At 37.1% G+C, this 27554-nt stretch overlaps 1 pseudogene; it reads left to right on the top strand.

The window, feature by feature from the left end:
- On the top strand, window positions 1-27276 carry LOC103258788 (annotated as a pseudogene).
- Window positions 27277-27554: the final 278 nt, after the last annotated feature.

Raw genomic sequence — 27554 nt, 5'->3', positions numbered from 1 at the left:
ATGTTGAAAGAATCTCAAACAAAAAATTCATTGAAGCAGGATGCAGCCTCTGACAGCAACGCGAGCTGGTACACGGATGCTGATGGGTTCCTAGAACACTTCCCTAGCAGGGGAAGCCTGTACTACAAGGGACCTGACCTCCAATTGATAATTCCACTTTGGCAGGGTGGAGCCTTGTACATATGGTTTGCTGCCCTCAGCTTGTGAGAAGTACTCAGCTGCTGCTCTCCTGTCCCCAATCAAAGACTGCCACTTCTATTGCACCCCCGGGCTCCTCTTGCAGGTATGGGGAAGGTGGAAATCAGGCACATACCCTGTGTTCTGACTCTCAGGGTGGAGCTCTGGGCATATGTAAGTGTCTGCACTTGTCTGTGAGTATTCCTGTGCCCTAGGCAGGTGATATTAAATGGCAAATAAAAAGCTTTATGACAGGCTGAGAGAGACACCTAGGATTAGAAAAGGAGACATCTTTTTCCTGCTTTGTGAACAAAAAGCTCCACAAATTATCTGGTCGGCCCTATATAAAAAAGTTCATTTCAATAGTTGAAGGAATCAGCGTCTAGTTAGGATATAAAAAAGGCAAGAATAAGCTGTTCTCTCATGTAAAGGAGGATTTTGAAGGGAGACTGGAATCAATGTATACTTTTAAATGTTTCTTTGTTGGAGGAGGATGGATCAATCTGAGCATTTTTGAATGTCAGTGGGCAGGAGTCAGTGGAGAGGGAAATAATAAGAGGGAAGCAATGAATGATAGAACAAAGCACCGGGGAGACAAGAGAAGACAGAAGGGTCTCACCATATCAGATTCCTGCAGGCAGAATCAGGAGCATTTTTTAACACTGAATTAAGCAAGCAGTGAATAGATTGGTTGAACCTCTTTCTTCAGGAAGGGCTAAACCTTCCCCTGGGGGCAATTGACCAAGTAGAACCAGGGAGCAGGAAGAGAAAAGCCTCATCTGCAGGAAATGGGTGTCAAGCCTGGAAAAGAACGTAAAGGAAGATAGATCCTGAAAACTAAGAGATGAAGACAGGCGTTCAGGCCACGTGACCCGTATACATTCAGCCATTTAAGAGGTAAGGTCATCATGAGAAAAAATGAGCAGCAGAAGTAAACAAGGACTTAAAGAGAGAAAACACATTCTAGAGGGATGCTGATGAGCACGTCCCTTCGATGGGTCTGTGTGAGGCCAGATGGTATGAATTTGTAGTAGTCCAGTGCTTTGCACATAATGGACATCCAGCAACAATTTGTTGAACAAATCTGGGATGGGGTTGGCCCCATTCTTGATCACCATCAAACAGTTCCCTGTGACTACTCAACTAGAGAGGACTGGTGTGAGCAGGAATCTGGGGCTGCCAATTAGCTTGGTCAAAAAGTGTAGGTTCCAATCCTGTGACAACTCTCTCTACAATCTCCTCCCCAGAGACTATGTACCACTCACTATTTCTCAGACACTTATCATCCTCACTTCCTCCTTTGCACATGCTATTTCTTCTGCATGCAATTACTTCCTAGCTTGAAGAATTCTTTATGGAGCTCAAAGTTCAAATCCAGCTTTTGTGAAGCCTTCTCCGACAGCTTCTTTTAGAACTTATACATAACATTGTAATTACAAATTATATTTCTTCTTCCCACTACAGTAAGAGTTCCTTAAGAGTGGAAATGCATTATTGTCATTCTAATATATAATACAGGTCAAAAAGTAGGTTCTCCATAATGTTTGTGGACTGACTAACTAATTAGCTAAATGAAGACTGGCCATCATCTGGAACTCAGATGATGAAATGTTATAGAGGAACCAGAGTGACACAGGGTCAGCAGTTGACATTTGCTATTTTATTGCCACTCAGTATCTATTTATTCTTGCCCTTACTGGCAGAAGCATTTTTAAAACACTATCTGCCTTTTCCCACTGTTTTCACGTATTGCCAAGGTCATCTCCAACTTCACTGGATTCGAAAGAGAAAGCCTGATGTCCAGCCAGTCACTGACTGACATCTTGGAGAGAAATCTTGGGGCAATAGCGCCAAGCAATATGAAGAAGGATCTCTCACATGGTAATAATAGCAGAGCAAGCCTCTCTGAAGCCAGCATTTCTTCTGAACTTTTAAATCATCTACACCACTTGTATCTTATTTTATCTTATTTGGGTTGTGGGGTACACATGAGGATTTTCTACATAAGTAAATTGTGTGTAGGTGAGGTTTGAGGTTATGGGGTGCCCTCTCTCCCCCTGGTAGTAAATATAGTACCCAGTGAGTGGTTGTGCACTCTTTATCTCCCCCCCCAACCTTAAACGGTTCCCAGTATTTGTCATTCCCACCTTTGTGTTCATGTGCCCAATGTTTATGGTCCAATTATAAATGAGAACATGTGGTATTCAGTTTTTTGTTTGTTTCTGTGATAGTTCACTTAGAATGATGGTCTCCAACTGCATCCATGTTGCTGCAAAGGAATGATTTTGTTCTTTTAAATGACTGTATAGTATTCCATTTTGTAGGTACCACAATTTTTGTATCCAGTCCATTTCTATAGGCATCTGGGTTGGCTCTCTGTTTTTACTATTATAAATAAAGCTGCAGTGAACATATGCGTGCAAGTGTCTTTTTGGTAGAGCAATTTATGCTCCTCTGGATATATTCCCAGAAATGGGATTGCTGGATTGTATGGTAGCTCAATTTTTAGTTCTTTGAGAGAATGCCACACTGCTTTCCACAAAGGTTGGAGTAGCTTCCATGCCCACCAACAGTGTAGAAGTATTCCCTTTTCTCCACAGCTTTGCCAACACTTGTTTTTTTGACTTTTTAATGATAGCCATCCTGACTGGCACATGAGTTAATTCTTAACGGCTTAAGGCATATGGTGTTGGGTGCTATAATATCTATGGTCCAAGTATCCTACTTGAATTAGAGTGATGTTGGTCATCTCTACTGGGTTTGGAGATGAAGAGTCCCTCAGTTCTGCAGATGAGGATTAAGTAATACATTTGACTGGGTGAAAATAAATCCTAGTGTGCAGTAGAATGCTATGAAAATAATTGCAATAGTCTTTTGAGCTTCTGCAGCTGGACACACAATATTCAGCAGTGTGGGGTTAAATTTATGCCTTTTCCTGCCTGTGTTGACAAGGATTTTTGAGTCTCAACCCTGTTGATCCTCTGGCCTACTCCACTGGCACAGTCGGAGTCTTTATCTTTTTATTATATATATTATTCTAACTTAAAAAAAAGTCTGGGAACACCTTGGATGTGTGTGTGTGTGTGTGTGTGTGTGTGTGTGTGTGTGTGTGTTGTGTGTGTGTGTGTTTAGCATTGACGCACTGCAATGAACAGAGATATTTTGTGCATTTCCCATGCATAAAATGTTCAGAATATCCATCCCCTCCAAAAATGAAAACATCATATGGCTCTTAGTAGAGTTTAAATAAATCAGATTGACTCACAAAGCTTCCAGACTCTCAACTGAGCCTCTTCATTTGGACAGAAAATAGCATGCATACACCCTTGCCTGGTTATTTTTTGCTGAGTCCAGACTCCGGGTCTCATGTCCATTACCATGTCATGTATCATAGGCTGCCACCCGCTGTCTGAGCTCTGTTGACCTTGCCTCTTACTCATGCTGAAGCAGTGCCAAGGGTGGGTCATGGCTGTCTCCCTTCAGTGCCTTTCATTTTACTACAGAGTCCCTCAGCAGACTCCTCCTTTTCTCTGCCATTTCCCCTAAGCTTCCTGGAACCTCTCTCACTAAGGGAAGCAAGAGACACAGGCTTCAGGGTATTATTCATGACATTTCAGAAGAGAGAAAAGAGTTGCAAAGGTTTTTGCTCTCTTTTCCCTGCCCCTCAAGAGAGGACACCGGTGGAACTTTTGAAACTGTAAATACATTTGAAATCTTCCTGTGTTCAAAGGCTCTCTGGCTAGTCAGAGAAACATGCTCCCTGGAACAGCCTGGAAGGTTCAACTGTCTCCTCAGGCAAGTCCTGAGTAATTCCCTACCTTGAGAGCAGTCAACCCTTCTTCTTCTCCTCCCTCAACAGAGAATGTCTTCCTAGCTGTAATAACCTTTTGGCCCAGACTGGAGCATAACATGATTCGCTTCTGAGAGGGTCCTTGGAAGTCTACTTGCTACAGGGAATGCCTAATAGCCTGGTGCACTTGATTGACAGCTATTTTGCCATCAAACTTAATACCATTTGTTTAAAACAGGTACCATTTTTTTTTTTCTGATGAAGAAAATTGGCATATCCTATGTTGGCAGCTTTTAAAAATTTTAATGTGAGAGAAAAATTAAGATGAGTATTAAAAGGAACTCTGATATCCATCCTCCCCAAAATGTTATCGTAGTCGCTCTCACCCTTCCAAACACTGTCACACATCCATTAGGCTGTCACGGATCAGTGTACAATTGACAGGGAATAAGATTGAGACAGTCCATCAATCTAATGTCATACCATGTAATAAAAGTCTACAGAAACTCTGTAAATGCTACTTACACTGCCAGATACAGCTCCAAAGTGCTGATTGGTATAAAATGTTCTAAATGGCTATAAATAGGTAATATGTCCTAAGGAAAATCTGAGTCTTTAGTGGTATTGAAAAGAGAAAATAGTAAAAATTACAGATTATTACCAATGGAAATAAGGCCAGAGGGCATTTGCATGAGAAGATGGGTCCAGGGAGATAAATGAAAAGGAGATAACCCTATGTCAAACAATCTTTCTGATTCACTATTTATAATGGTCTATATGCTTAAGGCCTTTTTGAGTACATGGGGGAAAAAAATTGCCATCTTCACTGAACGTAAAATCTTATCTGACTAGTCCAATCTTCCCTTAGAGGGGTTTTGATATTTGATGAAAAGCTGACTCACTCTTATGTTATTTTATTTACTAAGTTATTAAAAACTAAAATTAATTTAATTACATGAAAATGTTAGAGTATTTAGCAGCTCTCCTACAACCTTTGTATGAATGACTTCTTAATCCTTTTAAAATGGACTCACAGTGGTGTTTGTATATTTATGTTCATTTCTCAGTCATTGTCTACTTATGTGCACTTTAAAAACCTCATGAGAGACTATTGTTCTTATAAAAACATAATTAGACATTTGCAAGGATACCAGAAATGGTTCTGTTAACAGATGTGTGTTACCACTTTGAATGCCCAGACAGTGGTTTGGAGAAGTATTGACAATATCATGCTATGGAGAGCATAAGCTTCCAGTGTCTGTAACGAAAAATACAAATGCTTACAATAAAACAAAATAATGCAATCAGGATGTTTGGTCCATAAGAATATACTTCTTTATACACTCACTGCTGAATATGATTTAAATAAATGCTTAATGATTTGTTTAGCCTAGTAATTTTATAAAAACACAGATTACATTTTAAAGTTAGGTAGTGTAACATCCAGGAGTCTCCAGACAAAACAGAAATAATTATCTATATAATACACACACACACACACACACACACACACACACACACACACAGGATACGTCTATGGAGACACCTCTAATTTCTGTATACAACTTCTGAGAAGAGGCCTAAATGCTTATTTCTAGGCTCTAGTTACCTCAAAATCTCAATTTATCAGACAGAACTGAAAATTCTGAGCCAGTGATTTCTTCAAAATTTTATTAAACTTTTTATAAGTCACAAGATAAAATTTGTGTGTTGTACTACGCTAGAGAAAAATAGAGACTTTTATGGACATCATATTGAATTAAGGCCCACTCTAGTGACCTTATTTTAACTTAGTTGTTTGCAAAGACTCCATTTCCAGAGAGGGTCACATTTTGAGGTACTTAGAGTAGAGATTTCAACATATGAATTTTGCGGCAGTGCAATTCAATCTGTAACAAGGTATTTCAAATGTCAGCATGTTTATTTATAAATTCTAGATTTCAAATGAGATCACATAATGTCAACAAAGTACAGATACCCTTATTTTATCTCTAGCTCTATATTTATTATCTTCTATGCCAAATATCCTAAATTTGTGCATTCTTGGTTGTTTTTGTTTAAATAAAAATGTAACACACTTTGAGCTAAATCTTTTCATCCTTACCTTGGAACTTCTACATTTAGTATGCTTATGGGGTATAAGTGTGTGTGTCTGTGTGTGTGTGTGTGTGTGTGTGTGTGTGTGTGTGTGTGTGTGTGTGTGTGTGTATGCACGCATGAGAGACAGAGAGTGAGAGAGAGAGAGAGAGAAAGTGTTTGCACTTATAGCCATAGTTCTCCTTTTTAGATTACTGAGTGATTTCCCACTTGCCAACAGCTCTTCACATTATATGAATCTGAACTACTCACATTGTGAAATCCCTTTCATTCCTATAGCTTATAGAGTAATTGCCTGCCAGTATCCCTTTTTTTTGTAATTCACTTTTAACCATAAAGGAGAGCCTTATTTTAATTCTCTTGAATGCCAAGCCATTCAGAAATGAAGGTATCATTTCAGCGTGCTGTATAATCTCACTCAAAGCAGAAAGGAAATGTAGCATGTCAGCAAGAAATGGGCCATTTTGAACCTTGATTTAAGGGGCTCTGCTGCTCGGATCATCCAGTCTCTGTAAGGAAATATTGGGAATTTTATCCGGCACAAGGTGCTTAGACATCACCACGAGTCATAGAGTTGGTGATGTCAGGAGTCAGGCTATAGCTGGGGCATATATTTATGTGGAATAATGCTGGGAAATGTAAAATACAGCAGACTAAAAATCAGGAGACTTCTTTTTAATTTTAAAGATGTGGGATACAATTCAGGGTTAGGTATACAAATGTTCATTATGCAGGTACCCTTGCTGATGAGAGGTGCCCCTCCCTCCCCTGGCAGTTTCCCACTACTGCCAATCTCCTTCTCATAGTATTATGATAATTGTTCAAGGTCCACTTATAAGTGAGAACATATGGTACTCTGTTCTTTGTTTCTGTGATAGATCACTAAGTATGATAGACTCTAAATCCATCAAAGTTGCTGAGAAGTCCATAAGCTTATTTTTCTTTATGTCTGCATAATATTCCATTGTGTGTATGTACCACATTTAAAAAAAATTCAGTCCAGCTTCGATGGGAAGCATGGTTGGTTCTATGTTTTTGCAATTGTGAATTGAGATACTACCTAACCCCAGTAAGAATGGCCATCATTAATAAAACAAACAACAACAGATGCTGGTGAGAATATGGAGAAAATGGAACACTTCTACCCTTCTGGTACAAATGCAAACTAGTACAGCCTCTTCGGAAAGCAGTGTGGCGATTTCTGAAAGAACTAGAAATTGATTTTCCATATGACCCAGCCATCTCCCTATTGGGGATATACCCAGAAGAGCTCAAGTCATTCTACCAAAAAGATACCTGCACATGCATGTTTGTTGAATAATGAGACTTCTAAAGGTCTAGCCCTACCCTACTCCAATTTTATTCTGTAGACATTGATTCACTCATTCATTCATTCCTCTTTATCTAGATTCTGTGTTAGGTGCTAAGAGCATAGATGTGATTCAGACATGGAATATGACAGATTAAATAGACATTGCAACACTGAAGAATGAAGTATACAATAAAGCCAATAGAGTGAATTAAGTGCCAACTAAGATGCTAAGATGAGATCTGAAAACATAGTGATGAGAATCACACACGAGAGTCTGGAGTTGAGAAGTCTGGGCTTGAGGAGAGATGTGTGGATTCCATCTCTGGGTCCTTGGTGGCTGCTTTAGTTCCCAATGTATTCCCACCACAGGAAAGGGGGAAAGTGGAAGAAGTATATATCCATATTTCATTTTAGGGGCACAACTGGGAAGTGACATGCATCAGTTCTATTCACAACTCGCAGGGAGAAATTAATGACCTGTTACAGTGAACTGAAAGAGAGGATAGGAAGGCAGTCTTTCACTGGATTGCCACGTTGATAGCTAAAACATGAGAGCTCTGCTGATAAAATTAAATCCATTAATAATGAATATTAGTGGAAAAATAGTAGTCCTTGCTCTGAAGTATAATGGGAGGTATGATGTGAACCACTCAGTAGGTGTTTGGTGTAGGGGCTATGAAATACCTTAGGGAGAAGAAATATCCTCAAAATAGTCTCCAGAATAATACAAAGCCTAAGAAAGACAACAACAGTGCCTAATAGCTAGAAACTGGAGGCGTTTGAGTATTCCAAGCAGGGGACACCCCTATGGAAAAACCTTGAAACAATAGACATACTGGGCAACTAAGGAACAGGAAAAAAAAAAAATTAAGATTGGTGAAGGAAAGGCAGAGGATGACCCCGAAAATGTAAACAAGGGTCAAGTTGTGAAACGATTTTGGTCTTTCTCCTAGGAACTGCGGGAAGGCATTGAAGAATGTGTAATGTTGAAAATGTTTGTGAGATTTTCAGGCTCAAGGTTTGATCTTTGAATAAGGATGGAAAATGGGTGGGGAAAGTCTGGACGGAGCTAGGGAAGACAGTTGAGTGGCTTTGTAGTAATCCAAGTAGAATGTCTGTGTCTAGGCGATGGTGTTCATCCTGGAAACGGAGCATTGGTCCTAGGCAGTAGCAAGTCTAAGGCAAAGGGCTTAGGGCTTAATGATGGTTGATGTTGGTTCTAAGGGATAGGAAGGATTCAAGGGTAACTGCTGAGTCTCTTGCTAAGCAGTCTTGTAGTGGTGACCATTTGGGGAGCTGGGAGGACTTGAGAAGAGGAGTAACTTTAAAGGCAAAGGATGGTGGAAGAAGAATTCAGTTTGAAATCATTGACTCTAAGGAACTTGGACACATTTAAACAGCTATTTCCGAAGTCTTTTTGCTAGGCTTGTCAAGAACTCCATAGTGGCATGCATCTGTAGTTTCAGCTACTTGGAGGGCTGAGGCGGAAGGATTGCCTGAGTCCAGCAGGTCAAGGTTGCAGTGGCCATGAGCATGCCACTGCACTCCAGCCTGGGAGACAAGAGTGAGACATCAATTCAGATATTTATACACACACACACACACGTACACACACACACACACACACACACACACACACACACACACACACTATATATATATATATATATATATATATATATATTTCCTTTTATTTCCACTCTCTGCCTGTCCCATTTCACAAAAAATGGAAGATAAAGTATTCTCAAAGGAGACATGGTGGCTTATGTCCTCTTTGATCAGTCTTTTCTTTCTTTAAAAAAATAAAATATTAGTAGTAGCATTAAGTGCTAATTAATTTTTCAGGCACTATACAAATAATTTTATAAATATTACCCCCTTTAATCTTCATAACAATGCTATGAAATTTTTTTGATTGATTGATTTTATTTCATCTTTCAGTTAAAAATTGCTGAGAGTCAGACGGCTAAGTAAATGGTGGATCAAAATTTGAGCCCAGGGTAGCCCCTTCGGGTCCCCTCCCATGGTGGGAGCTTTTCTATCCTCTCAATAAATCCTGCTTTCTAAAAAAAAAAAAAAAAAAATTGAGCCCAGGTAATCTGAATCCAAAACCTGAATTACTTTAAACGTACATGGTAGAAATGTGAATTGTTAATTACTAAATACTATGTTTGCATCAGGTTTGATTTTTGTTTAAGGATAGTTTTTACACTTAGAATGAAAAACATTTCTTGCTTAAACAGAATATTACACTTTTGTTTTGGCTATCTTTCATCAGGATAGAACTAAACATAAAATGATTAAACTGTTCTAAGATCACTACAAATTTTTAACTCTAAAAATATTAATTAAGAAGTTTGGTGAAGCTTTTTTTCTTACTGATTTTGGCCACTTAAAAACAAAGCCAGAAGCTATTTCTTCATTATACTGTTAGCTGAGAATTGGTGCTTACACAGTTAGAAAAGCTTCAAAAATTTAAGAATCTGAATATGACACATTGCAATGAATATGACTGAAAATCTTGTAGAGCCCATGGGATACCTTTTGTGAAGAATTGAGAATAAACCCTGACCCATCTTACCCAGGAAGCTGGAAGAGAGTGTGCTTCTTCATCAGGGAGGAATTGAGGCAAATAGGGAGGCTGAATCATGAACAGGACAGAAAGAGACAGAAAATCCAAACTGCATTAAAATACTCTCAATTTTAAATGTATGTAATAAAGTTACAACAATAATGTTGTAGCTTAGTAATGCACTCTTAAAATGCAGCAAGCCAATTATACTTTCATTTGAAATTTCATGTCCGTATAATAAGGTTTGTTTTTTATTTTAGGGCTTTATTGTAACTAGAGATGAGTTGGTTTTTTATTACCTGCGTCCATCTCTGGATATAATAAAAAGCTTATGGTGTGTGTGTGTGTGTGTGTGTGTGTGTGTGTGTGTGTACGCGAGTACGCACACATGCATACAATGTGTGCATGTACTCTGTAAGAACTCACTACCTACTTCTGCTTACCCTTCCATCTAATCATTTTCCCAAAGAGATTCTCTATTTTGAAAGAAGGGCAGGATTGAAAAATAACATTTATCAGTATTTTATCTCCTCCATTATTTCTTCTGCATGCCACGTATCACTACACTCCATATAGCTTTTATTATTTGTTTATTTTTTAATGCATTCAATAACCACCAGACTGAAGTTTGATTGTCTTTTTTTTTCTTCCAAAGTGCATTCCCTTGGTTCTTTTGGAGATAAACACAATGATGGGCTTGAAACAGATCCAAAATTAGGTTATCAGTAATATTCCAAATTAGAGCGCTATCTAGAAATTGATGCCATTTGGGAGCTATAATTTTACCATATGGTCTCTGCATATATTCATTATAAAGACATTTACATCCTCCTTTATTTTCTCTCCATGATATATTTTAGGATAAAAAGTTACAAAAACAATGTCAATCACATCCCTTTCTTATTTTTATCAACCTGCCATATTAATCATATTAGAATAATTTCCTCTTTCCCATAAAAAGAGATTTCTTTCTAACCATGGATCCAAATCTAGAAGGAATAGCATTATCTCACGTCTAAGTAAAAGATTCATTCTTGTTTCTTTTTCTGTTTCTCATCCTATTAAGAAGACTTTTGATTTTTCTGCATGTTCCCGAGGATGTCCTCTTGGTATTGCTGAATGTCATCTTAGGTAATTCAAAAACTCTCATTTTAATTACCTATGTCCATTATTCATTTCCCACACTTTGCACAGAGGAGTGAAAAGAGATTTCTAAATGTTTCCATCTTGGCTGTTCCAAAGGACACCTTGTTTAATTAAAAAAAAAGTATTGTCAAAAAAACACTCCCTAGGTGTTTGAAGGTGTGCAAGCTTTGGTGATTACCTGTCTGCCATGTGTTTACTTTAATGTACTAAAAATGACATAAAAAGAATTATATTTGCTTTAAAATAGGACTCATTGAAATAGATATAGTTAAATCACACCAACAGAGGTATAGGTCAGGAAAGTAACCTGGTAATATTTTAGAAATTATTTGTGCAATCATTATTTTAAATGGATTTTTTTGTAAAGGAATTACAATTACACAGTTCAAGAACAAAATACACAGATACATAAAAATATGTAAATCCTCCCTCCCACAACTTTCTACTATTGACTCAGTTTGAAGGCTTCTCTCCCATTCTGCCTTCAAGTATTAGTTATTATTCTTAATAGTTTTGTATATATTATTTTAGTTTCTTTAGGCAGATACAAAAAATATAAATATGTTATCTTCTCTCTTTTCTGCAAAGTAATACCTTTTGTTTCTTTTGACTTCTGCCTTGTTTGTTATTATTTTTTCCCAAGCAAAATTGTGTCTCTTATTTATCTTTTTTGTTGCATAGTTTATAAGTGATTTATCTATATTGTAAACTTTTTCAAGAACAAGCTTATTTATTCTACTGCTGTTCTGTCGCCTAACTCATTTATTCTTGTTATATCTTTGTATTTGTTTTCTATCGCCACATAACAAATCATTACAACTTAGAAACCTAAAATAAAACTCATTTATTATCTCATAGTTCTATAGGTCAGAAATTCAGATAGACTCAGCCCAGTTCTCTACTTATGGTCTCACAGGCGAAAACAAAGGAGTGAACCGGGTTGGGGTCTGCCCTGGAAGCTTTAGGAGAGAATTACTTTCTGGGATTATTCAGGTTGTTAGCAGAATTCAGTTCCTTGGATTTGTAGGATAGATGTCCCTGTTTACCTATTTTCTATTAGCTACGTGTCATTTTCAGTTCATAGAGGAACCTCTAAAGTCCATTCCAAGTGACTTTCTCCACCTTCAAAGACAGCAACAGCACATGGATTTCTTCTTGTGCCTTGACTCTCTTTGCATTTTCCTTTCCCTTTTGCTATTAGATGAAGATACTCTGCTTTTGAAGGTTTCCTGTGATTAGGATAGATGCACCCAGATAAACTCCCCTTTGTTTATCTAAAGTCAACTGATTAATCTCTGCAGTACAACTTAAAAAAAAAATCCTTTTGATATGTGACATGACATAATCAGGGCACGAGAGTTGATCGTCATCACAGTCTCTGAGTTTAAAGCAGAAAATCTTAGGAGGCCATTTTAGAATTCTGCCTGCCTCAATATTATTTCCTGTCTTATATCATTCAGGCTTCTGGTCTTCTACAGAAGACCAGAAGCAATGTACAGAACCAGACTCATATATGACAAAGATATTTAAACTAACAAAAAGAATTTTAAATAACTGATTAATATTCTTAAGTCTTGAGTGAAAAAGGTGGATTAAATGCATTATTAGATAGATATCTTCAACAGAGAGAGATGAAACTTTAAGAGGAAATTTAATAGAAATGTTAGGCAGGAAAAACACAATAATAGAGAAGAAGATTGTCTTCAAAAGACTTACAGGTAGACTTGAAACAGGTAAAGAAAGAATCGGTGAACATGAAGCTATGCTAAAAAGCTATGACAAATAGAAAGTTTTTTGAAAAAGGAACAGAGCATGCAAGAGCTGTGGGATAATATGAAATGACCTAAACATAAGTGTAATGGGAAGTCCCTCAGAAGAACAAAAACAGAGAGGAAGAGTGGTGAAGAAGGGATAGTCCAAGAATTTTCCAATTAAATGAAATATATGAGTGATCCAAGACACTGAAAGAACAACAATCGAGGTAGATAACAACACAAAACATCCACAAAAACAGAAGTAACTAGACATATAATATTAAAGCTATGAAAAAAAATAGATATTTCTAAAGGTAGCTAGATTTAGGAAATGAAACGTCTCATACAAAGGAACAGAGAATGACAGCATACCTCCCTACAAAAAACATGCAACCTGAAAGAAAATGGAGTTATACTCTTACAGTCTGCAAGAATACAACTGTCAACCTAGAATTAAATACCTAAAAATTATTTTTCAAAAGGAAAGGAAAATTTAAAAATTTTCATAAACACAAAAGAGAGAATTTATTGCCAGCTTAAGAAATATTTAAGAATAATTTTTTAGGCAGTAAAAAATACATTAGTCATAAAGAAATTTAGATCTAGGCAAACACACAAAAAAAGAGCAATGGATAAATGAAGATATAAATGAAAGCAAACACATAAAGTTCTTTTTTTTTCTTATTTCTAACTACTCTAAAAGATATCTGACTGCCTAAAGCAAAAGAGTAGCAAGATACTGACTTTCAGAGCAAACATAAAAATAAATTGCATGACAATATTAGAAAAAAAAGGAAAAAGATGAAGGGAATAGACTGAAAGGTCATATTTGTAACCTTTTAAAATACACAAAAGCAGTATAATATTCTTTAAAGACACACAGATTAGCTAAATGTATATTTTAAATTCTAGAGGAAGTTCTATTTTTTAAAAAAGAGGCATAAATAATAAAACAATATCACACTTAGAATAAAATTTTTAAAAAATCTAAAAGAAAAGAATATGGCAGAAACAGGGGGCATATATAATAAGTGAAAAACAACAGAAAACAGCAAAATGCTGGATGTTAATTATACCAGTAATTTTATTAAATATAAATGATCTAAACAAACCTACTAAAAGACAATGATTAAATTAAGAAGTAAGACTCTTGAAGCTGGCCAAAATAACTCACTTTAAACATTAGACCTAGATAGGTTAAGATAGAGAGGATGGAAAAAGTTATATCCTGTATATGAAGTTGATCTAACTTCCCCATAGACCTGATGGTTGTGTTGTTTTTGAATAAACATAGAAATTGATCCTCCATAATTTACAAACATGATTTTAGAGCTTGAAATTTGAATTTATCTTATCTGAGTTCCTGTCTCAGGAAACTGACCCCTCAGGTCTATAGTTTCAAGAAACTGAAATTTACCAGATTTCTGCATCTAGACAATAAGATGCCAGACACCAATCCCTGTTTACCAATTCCTCTTCCTTATTCCTCCTAAATACCTGTTTTTTACATTCCTGCTCCACTATATAAAACTCTAGACTTCAGTAAGATGGAATGATGGATTTGAGAGAATCTCTCAAGTTCTTTGGTTGTTATCACTCAGACAACAACAACAAAAAACTTTTTTCCTTGGAAATAATTGTCTTAGTGGTTGGCTTTCTGTGCAGTGAGCAACAGGACCTCAACTAAACCGCTTGTGTTTTGATAACACATACATTAGCCAAGCTACAGTGGCTATATTACCATCAGACAATTTCATTATCACATAATGATTCATCACAATGACATAGCAATCCTAAACATATATCCACCTCATAGTAAATCTTCAAAATACCATACATGGAGCAAAAGCTGATAGGAATAAGCAAAATTTGGACTTATAGTTGAAAACATCAACCCTATTATCTCAGTAATTTATACAGCAAAAAGACACAAAAGTAGTAAGAATATGGAGGATCAGAGAAATACTACCAACCAGTTTTCCTGGTTAACATGTGTAGACCAGAATACACCCCTAGAATGCCTGTTATTTTCATTACAAATGGAATAGTCACCAAGATACTCTGGGCCATAAAGTAACCCTCAACATGCTGCCCATCAAAGCTGGACCAGATAAAAAAATGTGGTGCATATACACAATGGAACATTATGTAGCCATAAAGAAAGACAAACATATGAACTTTCACAGCAACTTGAGTGGATTTAGAGTCTATCATACCCAGTGATCTATCACAGAAACAAAGAACAGAGTATCCATAAGCGGACCTTGAACAATGATCATAATACTATAAGAAAGGGATTGGCAATGGTGGGAAACTGCCAGGGGAGGTGGGGGTGGGGTTGACAGTTAAGGGAAACTGCCAGGGGAGGGAAGGGTATAGCTCATCGACAAGGGTCCCTGTGTAATGAACATTTGTATACCTAACCCTGAATCGTACCCCACATCTTTAAAATAAAATGAAATAAAAATTAAAAACCCTCAACAAATCCTCTAAAATTACAACTACAAATGTGCTAATTAGTTGCCCCCAAGCTAATTTCCAAATTCACCAAAATACCAATAAAAATCCAAGTAGGTATTTTTAAGAATTAGACAAGCTGATTCTAAAATGTATGTAACAGAGGAACTAGACTAGTCAAAACAATTTTGAAGTAGAAGAATAAAGTTGAAGAGCTCATGTGCCCCGATTTCAGAATTTACTACTAAGCTACATTAATCAAGACAGTGTGGTCCTGAAGAGGATATAGCTGTAGACAAATGAAAGAGACTAGTAGCAAGTACAAAAATAGACTAGTAAAGACTATTGCTTTTTAACAAAGGGGCAGAGGTAGTTCAGTGAAGAATGGTAAAACCTTTTCAACACTAGTGCTGTAAAAACCTGGCTATCCTCATGCACAAAATAAACTTCAATCCACACCTCATTCCTTACATGATAAACTCAAAAGAGATTGTACACCTGAATCTGGAACTGAAAACTGTAAAAATTGTAGAAGATAACATGGGGAAAAGCCTATGTGACCTTGAATTAAACAAAGTTTTTTTCTTTTATCACACAAAACTACAATTCAAAAAGGGGGAAAAATGGACTTTTCTAAAACTACATGTAGTAGATTGAGTTTAGAAAGCTCAATTTAGTTTACTAAAATTAATAACTTCTGCTTTTTAAGATACACTGTTAAGAACCTGGGAAGTCAAGGCACAGACTGGAAGAAAATATTTGCATTTCATATCTCTGATAAAAGATTTTGCATCCAAACTCGATTCAGTACTCTAAAATCTCAGTAAGAAAACAAATGACTCAATTAAAAAATAAACCAAAGATTTGAACAAACACGTCGCCAAGATGGTTGGTATACACCCAAAAAGATGCTCACTACGATTAGAAAATAAAGAAATGCAAACAAAAACCAAAAAGGAAGATTTCTACATACCTACTAGAGTGACTTAAAATAAAATGAATAAACAATAAGTCTGACAAAACCAAGTTCATGAGACTGTAGAGTTCTTGGAACTTTCATATATTCTGGCGGCAACTCAAAATGAGTTTGACTCTCTGGGGGGGGGAAAAGGGCATTTTAAAAATAAAGATATAAATGTACTGACATATGACCCAGCAGTTCCACTTTTTGTTATTTACTTAAGTGAAATAAAAATGTATGTTCACAGGCAAACCTGTACATGAATGTCTTTTACTGGCTTTTTCTTTAATTGCTAAAAATTAGAAACAACTCAAGTAACTCAAGTGTCCCTTGATTAGGGGAATGGATAAACAAATTGAAGTACAATCACACAGCAGAATATTATTCAGCAATAAAAAGAATGAGTTGTTGATACACAAAACAAATGGATGGATCTCATGCATTATGCTCAATGAAGTAGATCAGATTCAAATGGCTAAATACTACAAGATTATATTTAATGATATTCTAGAAAAGGTAGAGCTATGGGGACAGAAAATATCAGTGATTTCCAAGGCTAGAGTTGAGGGGAGTGATGAACTGAAAAGAAGGGTGTGTGTGTGTGTATGTGTGTGTGTGTGTGTGTGTGTGTGTGTGTGTATTTGAGTGTATGTACGAGAGAAACAATAGAATTATTCCATAATTTGATGTAGCAGTCTTTATACAACAGCACACATTTGTCAAAACTTGCAAAAATGGACATTAAAAAGGTATGTTTCCTATATACAAATTCTATCTGAATAAAAAAATGAAAGGAATTAATATTTCAGTTATTAAACAAGACACAATCAGGGAAGTCACTCTCGTTCCACAAATTTTTCTTTATTGTTCTCCCAACCTGTATAATTATTTTTGAACATATCCCACTTACATTAATTCTGTCACTTTAATCTCCAAATTTGCTTTGGTGTTACTTCTCCAGTTAAATATATTCACGTTCTCCCCACTCCTTTGCCATAGTGTCTGCAATTATAGACTCTCTTGATTGACCGAAAATTTGTCGTTATCTCAAGAATGGGCTACTGAGACAGCATGCTCTGATGTCTTCCCTATTAAACTTGGTTGTCTGTAGTTTTGTATGATTTCTGATGGCTGCCATTTGTTGGGATGTGTTTTCTACAATTTTTCTTACATATCTTTGTGTCTATTTGAGCCAGTTTAATTCGTTTTTGTTAATTCTTATTAGATGATTTAAATTTTCCTAGACTGGTTATTTGGAGTTTATTTTTGTGAAACGAAAGGAGGCCAGTAGCCTTCTGGGGTTTTTTACTTAGAGGTTCTCTCCTTCACCACTCTCACAGAGACAGACGGCTACCTTCAAATATATCTCTGCTATGTGCCTCCTGCTTCTTTTCTTTCTTTGATCTAAACCAATTCCAGAAAGGCTTTTGTTAGAAACTCTGCTCACGCTAGTTTCCTGACTCTTTATTGCAAACAGGGTGTACGGCTTGACTTTCAGGGTGAGTCCTTGACCTCTTGAAGCAGCGTTTGACAGTACATTCTGGGAGGTGTCATCACCGAGCTCTTCTGCTCTCTGCCACTACTTCTCCCCTTCCTATATTCCCTCATACTTTTAGCTGTTCAGTTGCTTTTAGGAACCCCTACGTATAGTTTGAAGTTAACAAATCAATACTTCTCAGTCTCTCTAAAAATGAATTCTACATATTCTTTTTCATTGTTGATCTCAGATAATTTCCAGGAGAAAAGGAGAAACAGGGCTTACAGTGACACTAGAAAGTTGCAGTCTACTAAAGTTGACTAATATTTTCAGAGGCCGGACGGGCCTCTTCTCTAAGTTACACAGGCTCAGTCACAACATTACTATCAGATTCCTGCACCACCTCCCCCCAAAATATCATCTCCTGTGTTCCTCAAACTTGATCTTCGAAAAGAACTATGAATAGTAAACAATGGCTTTTAGTGGAAGCGGAAGCAAAACAATCTGGTGGAGGAAAGTAGTCTCTCTTCCTCTCTCTCTCTCTCTCTCTCATTGCTATTTTCTCTCACCCTAAAATTAGGTTTGAAGAAATATTTTTCCACCTCTAATTTCTTGGAGTATCAATATGCTCTTTTTCTAACTCCCAGATTGTCTGTTTATGTTTTTTCTCTTTTCTAGGTTAAAACACTTAATGCAGTTCTCGCAGAAAAATGCTTAACTTTCTCTCAACCTTCTGGTTTCCTTCGAGGATTTGGTACAACATTGAAATGTGATTGGCGATATCTATTCTTGGGGACCTGCCTCTCCTTTAGAAATAAACAATGGGTTAGGCAGTACTCTGAAGTATACAGGCACCACTCCAGGCTATTATTTTGAATAATCTGCTCTGGCAAAGGAACACTCATGCAAGGTGTTGAATGTCTTAAAATATGCAGTGCTACATGAGTGCCTACAGCACCTCAGGGTAAAAATTGAGCCCAGCGTAAGCATGAATGATGGAGCCTTTGTGTTTTTCTCAGTGTTCAGGCGGGTGTGTTGGCATTTACACATGCCGATGTGATGTAGCATTCAGAGGGAGATAAAACTCTTTGATGATTCTACATTTCTGCTGTACAAAGAATTCCTCACCTTACTAAGATGGTTTGCTTCTAATTGTAAAGGAAATTGTTGTTTCCTCCTTTCTCACGTTATCTTGTTTTATGGGCGAGGTGATTTTTACAAAGCTACATTTGCTTTTCATTTAATTTTGCAAATATGCAACCAAATCAAACGGAATTGCAGCGTGCTCTCGTGTTTAAAGGAAAAATACACATTGCTATTTTAAGAAGAAAACCAACAAGATTTGCTTTGGGGGAGAATCGAATGTCAATGCATTCTAGAACTGAATAATTTTCATAAGCTTAATTTTATTATTAAATTAAGGAAAATTATAAGAATTTTTGGTACAAAAAGTGATTTAATATGCAAGTGGGAAGTCAAGAAGTGGGCTGATACAGATAGTGAAGAGAAAAGTAAACAGGTATACAAGAAAGAGGTAAGAAAGTCACAGTCAAATGAAACATGGAAGGAAATATGGAAGTCTGTTTATGCTGAAGACCATACATCTAGAAAATTAAATCCTTGGTAATGTGGATATAAATCCCTTCACACTAATTGCACACTTATAAGATAAAAGACTTTAAGTCCTATATTGGAGAATTAAAAAAAAAGAAAGAAAGAAAGGTGTTGTCCAATCCTCAAGGAATTGTCAAACTAGTGAGGGAAATTTACAAAAACAACCAAACAATTCAAAGTGAAAACAATATTTGTAAGAAACAAAAATGAAAGAATGCTTTGTCCGTGCTCAGTGAGTATCACAGAATGTTTACAGATGTTAAGGAGTTGGATCAGGATTTTTAAAAGATCTGAACTCCACCTATCTTTTAATTTCACTTTTATCTACTTCTCCCAAGACACTTTTCACTCCAGTGTTTTTGGGCTTGTTTCCATGTTTGACATTACTAACTCTCTCTCTACCCCAGGGCTTCCTTCACACAAGGTATATCATCTGTCAGGTAGATTATTACTCCTCTATAATTTATGTTATCCTCTTTCTGAGGATGGATGAGTTCATACACCTAGTAAACTTAAGACAATGTTTGGCACATAGGAAGAGCTCATTCAATGTTCATATCACTACTGCTACTACTACTAATAAAATTGTGCTAAATTTATTTCAATGGCCAAGTCTATTTACTCTGTGTGCATATATTTTGAAATACCTAAGAAGCGTCGGGGAGAACAATGCTGTAGGTAGGCACATTGATTAAAAAAAAAAAAGAAAAGTAACACTTTGAAAGAAACTTATAAAACAAGTATAGGCAAGAAAATCATAATTGTTAGAATCTGTAGCATCAACTCCCTGTAACCGGCGTTAAAGGCATGGTTATATCACACCATAGTCTATGACTGATATTTATGTTAGAAATTCAAATTGCCTGGCTGGGCACGGTGGCTCAGCCTATAATTCCAGCACTTTGGGAGGCCAAGGCAAGAGAACTGCCTGAGCCCGAGTATTCGAGACCAGTCTGGGCAACTTGGTGAGACCTCGTCTCTACAAGAAATCACAAAAATTAACCAGGTGTGATGGTGTGCGTCTGTTGTTTCAGCTATTTGGAAGGCTGAGGCGGAAGGATCACCTAAGCTCAGCAGGTCGACACTAGGGTGGCCATGAGCATGCCACTGCAATCCAGCCTTAGCAACGGAGTGAGACTCCAACTCAAAAAAAAAAAAAAAAGAAAGAAATTCAAATTGCCTGAACCTCTGGATCAGGAGGTCAGAATATGGATAACCCAATTACGAAATGCTTCCTTCCCAAAGATGAAAATAGAAACATTTTAGCAAAAATAAACAATAATTTCAATTACCTGTAAAAGTGTCCTGATGTCTTTCTTAATTCTTCTAAAAATAGAAAAATATATTACCAATCCTTATTGTCTAACTCATTGACAAATACAAAACCTAAAGCTTCGTCTACTCCAAGTCCATAAAGGCATCAGTTGAAGAGATTAAATTTAAAAGGATATGACCTGCTACCTAAGTTTTCCAAACTCTGAAATTTTATATATATATAAATCAAATACATAAAGTATATATTTATTATATATTATATATAATTAAAATAAGTAAAATGGAAAATGATAACTTGATTTGATATTAAAAATAGTAGTATGATATTGAAATTATTTTTTATAATTTTTTTAGCAGATAGAAATGAAAACATTGCTACACAACTTCTTAAGTGTAAACATACTTGCTATGTTTCAGTAGACATGAAATGTAAAAAATATGTCAGATCAGACCACTCCACTCCTATTCAACATTGTACTGGAAGTCCTAGCAAGAGCAACCAAGCAGAGAAATAAATAAAAGGCATTCAAATTGACAAGGAGTAAGTCAGACTACCTCTTTTTGCTGATGACTTGCTATATATCTAGAACAGCCTAAAGACTCCTCCAAGAGATTCTCAGACCCACTAAATGACGTTAGTTAAGTTTTAAGGTTCAAAATCAATTAATAAAAATCAGTAACATTTCTATACACCAAAAATGCTTAAGTCCGGAACCAAATCAAGAGCTCAATCCCATTTACAATGGCCTAAAAAAAACCCCAAAAACAAAAACCTAGGAATACATTTGACTTAGGAAGCAAAAGGTCTGTACAAGGAGAGCTACAAAACACTGATAAAAGAAATTGTAGATGACACAAATGAAAGACCATCCCATGCTCATAGATCAGAAGAATCAATACCATTAAAATAGCCATATTGCCCAAAGCAATCTACAGATTTAGTGCAAATCCTATCAAAATACCAACATCATTTTTCACAGAACTAGAAAAAATAATCTTAAAGTTTTCATGGAACCAAAAGAGAACCCAAATAGCCAGTGAAATCCTAAGTAAAAAGAAACTTGCAAAACAAGAATATATATGAAAATCATAGTTGTTAGGATCTATGTGGAGGCATCGCATCGCCTGACTTCAAATTATACTGAAAGCCTATGGTAACTAAAATAGCATGGTACTGGTATAAGAATAGACAGATAAATCTGTGGAACAGAATAGAGAACTCAGAAATAAAACCACGTACCTTCAACCAACTGATCTTTGACAAAGTTAACCAGAACAAGCAGCAGAGAAAGGACATCCTATTCAATGAATGATGCTGGTAAAATTGGGTGCCATGTGCAAAAGAATGAAGTTGGACTCATTCTTCTCATCATATACAAACATTAACTCAATCTGGATTAAAGACAAGCGTAAGATCTCAAAAAATCCTAGAAAAATACCTAGGAATAACTCTTCTGCACACTGACTTATACAAATAATTTATGATGAAGACCGCAAAAACAAATGAGACAAAAACAAAAATAGATGAGTACAACTTAATCAAACTAAAAAACTTTTACTTAGCAAAAGAAATAATCAACTCAGTGAAAAGAAAACCTATGAAATATGAGAAAATATTTGCGAATTATTCCTCAAAGGACTAATATCCAGAATCTAAGTAACACGCGAAAATAGTCAACATGAAAAAAAAAAACCCACATGAAAAATAGAAAATAAATAATTCCATCAAAAAGTGGGCAAAGAACATGAATAGACACTTCTGAGAAAAAGACATACAAGTGGTCAACAAGCATGTTTTTATAAGCTCGGCATCACTAATCATCAGAAAAATGCAAATTAAAACCACAGTGAGCTACCATCTTATGCCAAGCAGAATGGTTATTATTAAAAAGTCAAAAGCAGCAGATGTTGGCACAGATGAAGAGAAAAGGGAATTCTAGTTCAACCTCTCTGGAAAACAATATGGAGATTTCTCAAATAACTTAAAATAGAATAGCCATTCACTCCAGCAATCCCAATGCTAAGTATCCAACCCTCCTCAACAACAATAAAGATATCATTGTATTAAAAAGATACCTGTACTTGTATGTTCATTGCAGCCCTATTCACAATAGCAAAATCATGGAACCAACCTAAGTGTCATCAATGATAGACTGGATAAAGAAAATGTGGTATGTATACAATATGGAGTGATTTGAAGCCTTAAAAAAGATTGAAATCAAGTCCTTTGTAGCAACATGGATGGAACTGGAGAACATCTTCCTAAGTGAACTAGCTCAGGAACATAAGACCAAACACTGCATTTTCTCACTTATATAGGAGAGGCAAATGGCCACAAAGATGGAACCAGTAAACACCAGGAACACTAAAGAAAGGGAGAAAGGGAGAGGGGGTAGGATTCAGAAGTTACTATTGAGTATAATGTTCACTATCTGAAGAATGGGTCACCTAAGCCCAATCCCCACCGATACTCAATATGTCCATGTAACAAACATGCACTTGTACTCCCTGAATCTAAAATAAAATAAAATAGAAAAAATATGTCAGATAGGAAAATAAGTTATGCTTTATTTGAGTACTTATCTACTTTTGATTTATTTGTATGAATGTTTTATTTAATTTGCTGGAATTTGGGAAAGGGGTAATGTTGTGTTTGAAATGCAAAAGTATAATTCTTCAAGAATGAACCATTATGTTCTGCTAGTAGTTTGATCAACAGTGTTCAAAAATTCACCTACAACAAACATTTAAAATTAATGTAATAATGGTTTGCTTTATTAGCAAATATATAAATCCTTACTAGTGTCAGATCTTGTGCTAGGTGCTGGGGTTTCAAGAATGATAGAATACCACCTACTTTTAATGGACTTAAACTTAGATGGCAGGCACCATAATAAAATGCTGTAATAAAATCAGTGGTGTAGGAGGAAGGTGGAAGGCTTAGGAATACAATGCAAAAGGAGCTATTAATTCCTCTTGATAGGCCAAAAGAATTCTAAGAAGAGTTGAAATTTGCATAAAGGCTTTGGTGAAAGTTTGCCAGGCAAGGTGCGGAATTGTAATTCAAGCACCACCAAAATGCAACAGAAAGAAGAAATGGAGGCAATTAAAAAACAAACAGATGCTTGTGTGATTCAGTATAATTCTTTGGAAAATAAATAGTTTAGTGTGACTAAAATATATGATCCTGGGGTAGAAAAAAAAAGGGAAGTTTGAGACCATATTTTGAGGGCATTGTATGACTTGATGAGTATGGCAGACAGACTCTATGACAGCCTTGTGATATTAATGTGCTTGTGCAATATCCTCCCCTTGAGTTTGGGTCTAACTTGCTTCTAACCAATAGAATGAGGCACAGTTGATGTGATTGTGTTATACAAGATGGAAAGTTCATTTTTCAAGGAGACGTCTTCCCTCGCTGGCTTTGAAGAAGCAAGTGGCCATGTTGGGAAGGTCCATGGGGAATTGAGGAAGCCTTTGATCAACAACCAGCCAGGAGCTCACAACAGCTTCTAGTCAATAGCTCACAGGAGTTGAATGCTGCCGACAGCCATGTGAGCTTGGAAGTGGATCCTTTTCCAGTCACGCTGCAGATCTTGAAACCCCAGCTGACACCTTGACTACAGCCTTGGGAGACTCTGAATCAGAATACACAGCCAAGCCATCCCCTGAACTCTTGACCCACAGAAACTGACATAAGAAATATGTGTTATTGTAAGACAACAACTTTGTGACAATATTGTTATGCAGCTATAGTAATACAACAAAGAATTTGGAGATGATCTTAAAATCAATGGAAAGTCAGCTGCTAAGGATTTTGAAGGAAGTAAGTCACTTACTTCCTAGAAAATCTAGCATGCAATGTGGAAAATAAACAGCATGGGGAAAAGCAGAATGCATAAAATATAGCTTGAGGATTACCCCACCAGTCTGAGTGATAGGTGAAAATGGAAACGAAGTTGATAACAGAAGAATTGGAAAGAAAATTATGAAGTCAGAAATTACAGTAGTTGTTTTGTTTTAAAGTGATATATGCGATCATAATCAAATTCAAGCACTCAAAGACTATGTTGTGGATAAAAGAAAAGAGACTCCAACTTTTTTTTTTTTTTTGAATCAGAGTCTCACTGTGTTGCCCGGGCTGGAGTGCAGTGGCACATTCACAGCCACCACAGCCTCGACCTGCTGGCTCAGAGAATCCTTCTGCCTCAGTCTTCCAAGTAGTTGGAAGTAGAGGCGCGTGTCACCAAGCCCGGCTAATTTTTTGATTAATTGTAGAGACGAGGTCTCGCCAAGTTGCCCAGGTTGATCTTGAACTCGTGGGCTCAGGCAATCCTCTCACCTCAGCCCCCTAAAGTGCTGGGGTTACAGGAGTGAGCCACAAAGCCTGGTCAAGACGCCAACTTTTAAATGTGGGAAAACAGTGAAACACTAGGAACTCAAGAGTTACAAATTCCCACACGTATTTCAAAACGAAAGATTTCCTTACAGCCCTGAATTGAGAGCTATAAATCCCACATTAATAATTAAAACCAGTATTGATAACATTGAACAATTGCTAAAGAGTAATATTCTCTATTAGTGCTAGTCTTAGGATTGGCATTGGTATCTTTTGTCAGCCACGACTATCAGAATCAGAAAAAACAAAAAACTTACCCAGAAAGAGCAGCAATATTCCAAATGACAGCTTTTATCTCCCTGAGGAGCTGTTAGTACCTACCTGATTAGAATTCATTTGTAAACAATAGCAGTCTTTTAAAGCTAAATTACATTTCCTAATGAATTGTTTCTGTTTATCCAGTTAACATTAAGAAACTTCTCATTCATTGAACAAACACTTATTATGCAGGGCACTCTGATAAGTACTAGATATACATTAATAAATAAAAATCATTCGATTTTCAGAAATATTTTCAAACATCTCCTGTGTACTAAGCAGATTTTTTTTTAACCTACTATAAATGGACAAAAGTCCTGGTCCTCAGGAAGGGCGATCTGATGAAGGAGAGAGGAAACAATAATAACGAATAAATATATCTCTAAAATAATGTCAACAGAGGATGCGAATTATAAGGAAACATAAACCAGAGAGGAGAGATGGAAGAATCCTGGGTGTGCCACTGATCTCATATTGGTCAAAATAAGTCTTCTCTGTGGTGACAATTATGGGGACAGAGGTTTGAACAAAGGGAGAGACTGAATTATGGAATATCTGTGGGAAGACTGAGAAAGTTGTACCTGGCAGGAAGAGACAAGTGCAAAGGCTTTGAGGAAGACAACGCTTGATTTATTTAAGGAGAAGCTAGAAAGTTAGTGAAGTGAGTAAGGGGAAGAATGGAAGTGAGATTGAAGGTATACACGTTAGATTACATAGAACAATATTATTTAGAGTTTAAAAATATAAAATTTGGAGGCTCGGCAGCCGTGGGCTTAGGTCAGGGGACTTGGAGGCCTCCCTCAGAGCACATGCAGGCCACAGGAGAACAAGGGGCTCAAGTAGGAGCTGGAGACCTATAAACTCAAGGGCAAGGCGCTGCGGGAGAAGAACTGTGACCTGCGCAAAGCCAGCGTGACCATCCAAGCCAGGGCTGAGCAGGAAGAAGAATTTATCAGTAACACTTGGTTCAAGAAAACTCAGACTTTGCAGAAAGAGAAAGAAACCCTTGCTGTAAATTACGAGAAGGAAGAAGAGTTCCTCACTAATGAGCTCTCCAGAAAATCGATGCAGTTGCAGCATGAGAAAGCTGAGCTAGAATGGCATCTCGCCCAGGAGCAGGAATTTCAGGTCAACAAACGGATGAAGAAAATGAAAGAACTGGAGAACGATGCACTTTCTAAGCAACTTACATTAGAACGGTTGTGATGGGAGAAGACCAACCTTGAAAATACATTGAAACAAGAGCAAGAAGCACAAGTTAATCGTCTCTGGAAAAGAATGGATAAGCTTGAAGCTGAAAAGCTGATACTGCAGGAGAAATTAGACCAGCCTGACTCTGCTTCCCCATCACAGAGAGATATCTCCATGGAGATTGATTCTCCAGAAAACATGATGCGTCATGTCAGGTTTTTAAAGAACGAAGTGAAGCGGTTGCAGAAGCAACTGAGAGCTGCTCAGTTACAGTATTCAGAGAAAGTGGCACATATTTGGAGGAGGAACGTCACAAGAGGGAAGAGAACTTGAGGCTGCAGAGGAAGCCGCAGAAGGAGATGGAGAGAAGAGAAGCCCCCGCTCTCCAAGAGCAAGTCCAGCTTAGAAATGGATGACAAAAGGTATTTAAACGAGATATGTGCATGAGGATTAAGACCCTGCCCTGTGACCTGACCCATCCCTTATACACCTTCTCCAAGTTCAAGCAGGCCTGTATCACCTGGTTTATCACATGCAAGTTAAACAGTTGGCTTCACACCACCAACTTCACTGACTAGAGCCAGAATGTCTTACTACGATTCCCTGGGTCTTCATGTGCAGCACATGGGTACATCTCATAGTATCACAAGTCTTCACCACGGAGAAGCATCAGTCCTGACAAGTTCAAACGACCCACTCTGCCTTGTCTCCCACCTCTGTCCAGTCGCCTCTGCCACCACCAACCATGCAGCTCATGATGCCCTTGGTAGATACCTCGCAGCCCGCCCCTTCATGACATTCAGTGCACCCCTCCTCCCAGCCTTAATGCATGAGCTTACTCGGAATTTCAAGTTGGGACTCGTCCAATGGAGCCGTCTACTCAACACCAAAAGTTCCTTCCCTGGCATATTTGGATCTGACTTATTTGCACTGAGGTGTTATCTAGGCTTGACTATCCATTGTGTTGTAAATGTTTGTCTGAAACCCAGCCAGTGTTGTGAGTCTACAACACTAACTAGATGAGTTCCGTCAGTGTTTTACTTGAATTTTCATGTACGTCCATTGCCTGGCTGG

This window comes from Carlito syrichta, unplaced genomic scaffold (assembly GCF_000164805.1).
Source record: "Carlito syrichta isolate Samal-C Ts95f unplaced genomic scaffold, Tarsius_syrichta-2.0.1 Scaffold302367, whole genome shotgun sequence".
Lineage (NCBI taxonomy): Eukaryota > Metazoa > Chordata > Mammalia > Primates > Tarsiidae > Carlito > Carlito syrichta.
This window is presented reverse-complemented; position numbering and strand designations above follow the sequence as displayed.